General features: G+C 25.6%; 1 long non-coding RNA gene across 1 annotated transcript; it reads right to left on the bottom strand.

Moving 5' to 3' along the window:
• Positions 1 to 1,284: 1,284 nt before the first annotated feature.
• LOC129989361 (uncharacterized) lies at positions 1,285 to 7,320 on the bottom strand. The gene is made up of 3 exons (XR_008785761.1): positions 7,182 to 7,320; positions 4,418 to 4,603; positions 1,285 to 1,515 (listed from the first exon to the last, which is right to left on the bottom strand). It is a non-coding gene; the product is annotated as an uncharacterized LOC129989361 (long non-coding RNA).
• Positions 7,321 to 8,472: the final 1,152 nt, after the last annotated feature.

Genomic DNA, 8,472 nt, shown 5'->3' with positions numbered 1-8,472 from the left:
GGCATTATAAACCATATGGTTTACTTGGATATACTAAAGGAAAGTCTAAAGAAAAGTGCTAAAAATTTGGGTTTAGATGAAAATTTCATTTTCCAGTAGGACAACGACCCCAAACAGAATGCTCGTAACGTCAAAATGTGGTGTCTTTTTCATTGTAAACAGCACTTACACACACTACCACAGTACCCCGACATCAATGCCATAAAATATTCGTGGGCCATACTCGAAAAAGTGGTTCAAAAACACAAAATTAAAAACAAACCCTATTTAAAACAAGTATTGCAAGAAGAATGAGATAAAATATCTTCAGATGCCGCCAAAAATGGGTCGAATCGGTACCATGACGTTTAGAGGCCGTTATAGGAGCCAAAAGACATGCAACTTAACAGTGACACTTTGTTTCTATGCGAGATATTACAAAAATTTCATTGGTGTACTCTCAATTTTTTAGGCAAAAATCTGAGCATGGTTATTTAAAAAGCTTCTGAAATTTTTCAATTTAGAAGTTTTACGTTGATTTTTCTTTATTTTTACTCTAAATTAAACCATTTGTTATGGGTAAAAATAAAAACATGTTTGCATCTCTTGGTAATGTGTTATTTATATTGAAAGTCGATTTATCAAATAAAAGTAAGGTGTACTCTCAATTTTTTGAGCCACTATATATATCGATATAACATTGAAAATTAAAACTATTACAGATTTTTATGTAAATAGTTGTTTTAGCAATGGATCATAGGCTGAATTTTAAGACGATTTTTTTTTTCGATTGTTTTTGTGCAATATTGCTTTTTTTATTTTAATTATCTAAATAAATTACGATGCAATTCTAATAAATGAAAGCAGTAAGTTTGTTTAATAACTTAATTTTAAACAAATCATTGAAGTGAAAAATAGAAATTACTGAATTCAAATTATTTCATTAAAACTTTTGTTTAGCGGAGGAATTATGTAATAAGTAAACTATTTATTTTATTAATTGTCCAGTTATTTAAAATTTATTTTTTTACAAATATAATTACAAATATAATTTTTTACAAATATATATTTATTTTAAGACACAAATATAAATCTTTAAATATATATTACTAATCAGTGTAGAGTTTAAATTACTGTGCAAGATTAATAAAAACTTCACATCAATTTTACATCTACATGTTTTTTTTTTTTTTTTTAATTTTGTGTCAGCTGGCTGCAGTTTTCACGTACTTCCATAAAAATCGTTTGCCTTTTATTTTCTTCTTAATACGTTGTTGCTCTTTGTAAATAAAACAGAACAATAACGAGTAAAATAATAAACAATTTATTGGGCATATTTAAAAAATAATACTTTAAAAAAACACAATAATACAGCTGTATTAAGATGGCAGTAAATTATTATAAACAATTTTGATTCTTGGCTCTGTTGAAATTATTGAGTATTTTCTTTTATTCTGATGTAAACGAATTTTCTTTACAAAGCTGATTTTGTGTTCACCATTTCTGCAGAAACAGAGCTAATTCTTCTGTTAGCACCTGGAATGAAAGGTTTTATTTTTATTACTCAGTTTTATTAATTACTCTTTGATCTTTTATTAATTACTTTTTGAATTACTCCTTATTAATTACTCTTAATCATAACAAATAAAATTAAATACAAGCCTCCATTGATGTGTTAGAAAAAAATTAATTTCAATGAACAAAATAAGAATGCTTCAAATAATTTATAGAAATCTATTTCGTAATTTTTAATATTTCATTTATGTATCAGTCTATATTTCAAAAATTAGTCATTAATGATGAAAAAGTTAAGATTTTTTAAAATTTGGTTTTACATTAATGCTTTTTTATATTCTGAAAATGTTAATGAGTAAGTTCAAAGTTTTTAAATCTTTAAACAAGAAAGACCAGAATCTTGTATTGATTGGTTAACTTTTTGAGTATTCGAAATATCTTTTGAAATTCCTTGGCATTTTATATTACAATTCCTTTATCGTTTGCCCAAAACGATTAAAATATCAATATTGCTTACTTAATCTTTTATTTAATTCCGCTTATTGTCAACTTTTAATGTGCTATCATTTAATGTAGAAATTTTTCTATTTACTATTTTGATTTGTTTTGGAGGATTTTTCGTTCATAATATCGTAGAAAAAAATTAGTAAATCATCGTATAGAACAAACAGTTTTCGTTCTAATGAAATTTGGCTTGAGCTTCTAAGGCAATTTATAAATTTTATGAATTTTGAGAAATTTTCAAGATATTGTCAGTTTTTACTAAAAATTTAAGAATTAAAACTAAAGTCTCAGCATCCAATAATCTACTTTCCTTATTTATTTTTTTTTCTAATTTTTTAGATGGTAATTCTAGCACTTCATCTTAATTTTAAAAAATACTTTTCGATTGATTTTTAATAAATTGTTTTCCTTTTAAGCTAACAGCTTTTTTTCACAGATTCACTTGCGAAAATGGTTGGAAATATCTTTTTTCCCGTTGGTCCGCTATTGGCTAACGTATTACATACCTTATTATTCTAAGCTTGGCATCTAGACAAATTAGAATTAATATTCCAAAAATCATGTCAGGAACAATACCATTACTTTATATTACAAAATATCAAAGTTTTAGTACAAATCAAATGTTTTTTTAATAACGAAATTCCAATTTATTAAAAAAATTATTTATTTTCTTTTGCAAGTTTCTACACCTGTTTTTAGATAATATTTAATCAAATGCATCAAATAAGTAAATTCTTTTAGTAGTGAAATTCGTAATGACATTTTTATTGATTATCTACCTCAGCTGAAATCAAAATTTTCAACTGATTAAATGCATACGATAATTTATTTATTTAATTTGGCTTCTTTCAATAAGCAAAAGGATGAAATAAACATTTTAGAGCTATGTTTTATAACAGAATAGATAAAATCATAATAAGAATACAATTTACTGATTCATGGATAATTATTACTATTCATTGTATTTTACATTTGAAGATAAATATATGGTATGATAAATTAATTACGTCTTTATGATACCATAAAATAAATATGATCCTATATTTTTAAACAGGAACATTTAATACAACATAAATTAACATTTAATACAGTATAAATAATACATAATAAATTAACATTTAATACAGGAAATTTCTGTGATTTATAGAAATTTCCTGTTATTTTAAACTTTTTTAAATTGCTTTATTTTTTTTCTGTTATCTGTTCTAAGGCATTGAAAATCCCTTTTTTTTATATTCATATTGACCATTCAACAAAAAAAAAGCTCTAGTTACTATTCCGCATCCGAAAATTAAGATACAAACCTTGATTCAACAATAAAAAAAACCTGAATGCATTGTATGCACAAGGTGAAAACTCACAAAAAAATATGCAAAGAATGATTGTTTTTGCCTTTGAAAAAAGTTCCTTGTGTTAATGTCCCCGAGTATGAGACAGTCCAACAATAACTTCGGACAATTTTCTGGTCTTTATTGTTGTTTGTGTCTCATTTTGTTGATAAGAGCAGACAACATAAGTTAAATCAAAGATAGCGTTTTTTTTTTTCCTCAGAGCTACTTGATACTCAAAAGAAATGCTGTCAAATTTAGCATAAAGTGAGCACTGATGTAAAATATATGCCCATGTTTCTGAATTTAACTTCAGTTTTTATTCTTTTTGAAATTTTTTTGAAATATCTAGAAATCGTGTTGGCCTTCAAATTTTGTCATTGCCGAGAATTGTTTAAAATTAAATTTGGATTTTTTTCTGAATTGATTTAGAAAATCAGCTGAATTAAACAGGAGCATGAAGTTATATTGTTGTTTGATACATAAAAAAAGAACATCTCATCCATAAAAGTGTTTGTCTTATAGAAAAAGTCCTGTTTGCATTAATTAAAATGTGCGCTTTTAAAAATAAATTCCTTTATTTTTAGGAGTCTTGAGATTTTAGAATAAAAATTTTAAGAGAAGAAAAAGTAGAAAGAATCTCTTTTCATTTAAATGTTGTCAACTTAAACTAATCAAAAGTTTTTTTATATTATTTTCTTCACTATAGAAACAGAATATGGTTTTTTGTAGATATATAATTTTATGTTTTACATCTTTACTTTTTTATCCTACTTATTTTATCTTAACATTTTGTTGTATTTTTAAATATTTATAATTTGTTTCACTTTTACTGTGAACGTATATTTAAAAACAATTTTAAACGGAAAATCTAAAATTTTATTACATCCGTAAAACAGTAGCGGAAAATCTTGGCTCGGGTTTTGACTATAAAGTAAGTATTGTATATATATCAAAATAACATCAAAATTATAGCAACTGAAATCAAAAGAAATCACTTTTTAGGTTATAAAATAATCGCAAAATATTCTCTATCGTTTTGTTCTGTTTTAAGTGTTATAAGAGAAGATTATGAAATTAAATTAGTTTACCTGAATTAAGAATCACCACCAGTAGTATTTGGAATATCCAGGATATGGCCAATAATAGTAAGGATATTTCCCATAATAAGGCCAATAATAGGAAGAATAATAAGGCCAGCCATGATAATACGGATAATACCAGGATTTGCCACCAGCCAGAACAGCGACGATAAGAGCCAAAAAGATGAGTAAGAACTGTAAAAAAACAATATTAAAAAACATTAATTGCCGCAGAATTGTGTATTTGAAAGAATTTATTATTATTATTATTATTTTAAAATCATTGAAATTTTTGGCATTTGTTAAGCTTCTGATATTCTAATTTGATAATGGAGATCTTCCAAACATCAGCACTCTATCTGAAAATGCTAATGCATATTTAATCATTTTTCAGGGCTTGAAAACATTCTAAAAGTATCAGATTTATCGTTTTAATTTTTGCTACTTTTAGTATTTAAAATATGTCTCTCTTTTAGAAGAAATTTTTTCATAAATGTTTCACGAAAGACTTTTTCTAGCAATGCGCTGAATATGATTGTTTTTTTTTTAAGTTTATTGGTTTTAAAAAAGCTAATAGATGAAAAGAATAGGTAATACAAAGAATTCAGAATTCTAAGTTTTGCAAAGATAAAAAGAAACGCATTTGAACTTGGCGTTCGAAATAGAAGCCAAATGAATTTGGCGATTCCTTGAGTAGTAAGGTTACCGGAATAGTGCTGATAGCTAAAACAGAAATTCACTCCGAATTATTTTATTGTTATCAGTACCGAAATACAATTAATCTAACACAGTTCCGACGACATGGTTATCAAAAGTCATGCTTGAGTATCCTTTCTATATCACGAATTTTCCTATTTAATTATTTAATTCCTGAAATGATTTTTTTTTCATTTAGCGTGGTTTTGATGTAACAAGTGTTTGTTTCAATGAGATATCGCAGCTATTGAATGGTTAAATGCGTTAAATTTCTCATGAACATAGCTGTAAATAAATTTAATGAAAATATTACAGTTAACATAATAAGTGCGAAACGGAAAAAATATTTCTTAAAAATTAAAATTTCATTGCACATCACATGGCCGACAGTTAATAGCACACAAATTACCATAAAATATTCTGAAACTATAAGTCTTTTATGATATTGTAGAAAATATAAAAGAGCTAAACAATATCGCAAGAAATACTGAATAAAACTCTTCCAATATTGTGAAATTTTCTTCTGAACTTTAAGAACTCAGAAATAATTATTATAATTTAATCAATAAAAAAAGTGCGTTATTGACATACATTTCTAAAAAATAAATTTGAGGCAGATGAAAAGATAGGTATATTTTAAATGTATTTTAAATTAAGAAAAGCGGTATTTAAAATTCGTTTATATTTATATATCTATTCAATGGATACGGAATTTCGTGAAATTTCCGTACGTAATATTTCTTAAAGTCGAATAATTTCCAATGGATATCATATAAAATAAAATGTGATGTTAAAGACTACGCTAATGTAAAATGAAGCATGATTAAGATTGTTAAATTTTTTTAGAAGCGACAAATTTTAAAAAGTCAAGTTGAGATTATATTTTTTTAAATAAAGCTATTAGGTAAGATAAAAAGAAAAGTGAGAAAGATAGATTCTACATTTGTGAAACAAATTACTTTTATAACTCTCAAAAAGGCTAAACAGATAATACTTTAGGACATAATACAGATAAAATTAAAGCTCTATAAAAACCTCCATCTTTTATGAAATATTATAAAATTTGCTTTTAGAAGCAAATGCATATAATTATGTACAATTTTAAAAATCTGCAAATATTTTTGGTGCAAAAGAATTGTTGCATTCGGAATGAACAAAAAATCATAAAAATAAATTCCAAACTTTCATACCGAAATTAATACCTATATTTTAGAAATATTTCTTAACATATGAAAGACCATTTTTGAGCAAAATTGCTTAATGCTTACGCGAGAGATAATTAACTAAGACTTCTCTGAACTCACAAAAACGAAAGTAAAAAAAAAATTGAATATTTATTTATTTATTTTGAAATTTCAATAAATAGTTAGCAACGCACACTTGATAAATTTTCGCAAACGAAGTTTATAAAATGTGCATTCATTAAAAATTCCATTATGATTAAAAAATACATCGGAAAGCATGGGGAAAGTGTTTAAATAAAATGGAAAAAAATAATAATAATATTTCACAAATCTTTCTGTTATGCATTTTTGCTTCAAAATATACTTTCTAAATACAAATTGCTAATACAAAATGTAAAAATAACTAACAGTGTTTACTAAATTACCTTAAAAATATAGTGCTAAAATAGTTGTTATTGCAGAATTTGTACGTAAAATTTTAGTACAATTATTGCGTTTACTTACAAAATTACGGAAAAAACGCTGCATTATTAATAATTTTACACGACTAACGATCGATATAATTATTCAATTAATATTGCGATCATATAAATGCAATACAAAAACAAAAATTGGACTAAAAATTATAAAGTCGAAAATATATTTCACTATTAAATTGAATTTATTTCAGATTTATTATGTTACATCTATGGGATAATGTATCTTATTGCAAATTTATAATTTTTTAAGCTTTTTTAAGGAATTCATAAAATATTTATATTACTAACAAATTTTCATCCATATTCAATAAACTTATTAATCCGTTTTTATACAACATTTACCATAAATCCTCAAATGATAAAAGTAATTTTTAAAAGCAGGCAAATATAAGTTAAAATATACAGAAACCATACCACTGAGAATTTCATGATTTAGTATCGGGCAAATTCAATCCACAAATAAAAATCCCCAATGGAAAAGCCAAAGCAATGCAAGCTCAGCTAATGATCCAGCTGTTGAAAATATCCCTTTTATATATCACAGAACATTACCTTACTCAACTCGGCACCTCGTATCACTTATTTTCTAAAATAACACTAGGAAGAATTAGAAAGAATGAATCAAAAGATTAAAAAAAAATGACTAAAAGTTAGTACAAAAGATCAGTTGAAAGAACATAACAGTCAAATTAAGGAGTTTCTGCAATCAGAATCAGAATACCAAGGACGTTCGGGTTTGTATCTGTAAACTTTTACATGGTATGTGAATATGTTGTTCTTTTTTGATGGGGGAGTATTATTTCGGTTTCTTTTACCATTTTCCGGTACTCGTTCTTTTTTTTATCTTTGTTTTGAAAAGCGCGGGAAACAAAAGGTTCGGAAATGCAAAAGAACGCCGGAAAGGTTACAGTTACAGAGAATCGGAATGATGGTCACGTAGTCGTACACTATTACTTTCTGTGGTGTAATGGTTACTTAACTGTTGTAAGTTGGCTTACTTTCTGATACAAGAATGGAATAAATTAGGAATCAATACATATTGGCTAACAAAGCCAAATATCTAGGGTGGTATCGGATGTTTTGGCAAAAGGTTAATGAAAATGTTACATAGTGACCCTCATCATAAATGCTTTGTTCTCAATGTTTTGTTCTGGTTAAAGCCTTATTCCTATCAAAATTCAATCAAACATTCAGAATGAAGAGAAGCGTTAACAAATCCAAATTCTATGTAAAATCAGTATTCCTACTGATTTTAAAGCAATCTCTGTCAAATTAACGAATTTCACCTAAGAGAAACATTTTTAAAGCTTTATATTTCTATTTTTAAATCAGAGACAAAAATTCTTTACTTGAGAATATGAATACCAAACGATTCTTTTGATACAGAACAGATTAATGTCATTGTGTTTCACTATGTTTAAAAAATAGTTATACTCTTTATAATAAAACAAATTTAAACACTTATTAACTAAAGTGATTATTTTTTTTACGTATCAAGCAATAACAGAAATGCAATTTATTAAATATTTCATCAAGATTATATATATTTCGAGAGAAATGCCAAAAATGTGATATTTAAAAAAATAAATTTTTTTTTCAATTAGAATTTATGTTTTAAAAAATTTATCTCTAATATTCAATGCTTTATTTTAAATAAAAAAAAAAAAGAAGTTATAACTTAAAGATAATTTTAAAGCTTAATGGT

This window comes from Argiope bruennichi, chromosome 10, assembly GCF_947563725.1.
Source record: "Argiope bruennichi chromosome 10, qqArgBrue1.1, whole genome shotgun sequence".
NCBI lineage: Eukaryota > Metazoa > Arthropoda > Arachnida > Araneae > Araneidae > Argiope > Argiope bruennichi.
This window is presented reverse-complemented; position numbering and strand designations above follow the sequence as displayed.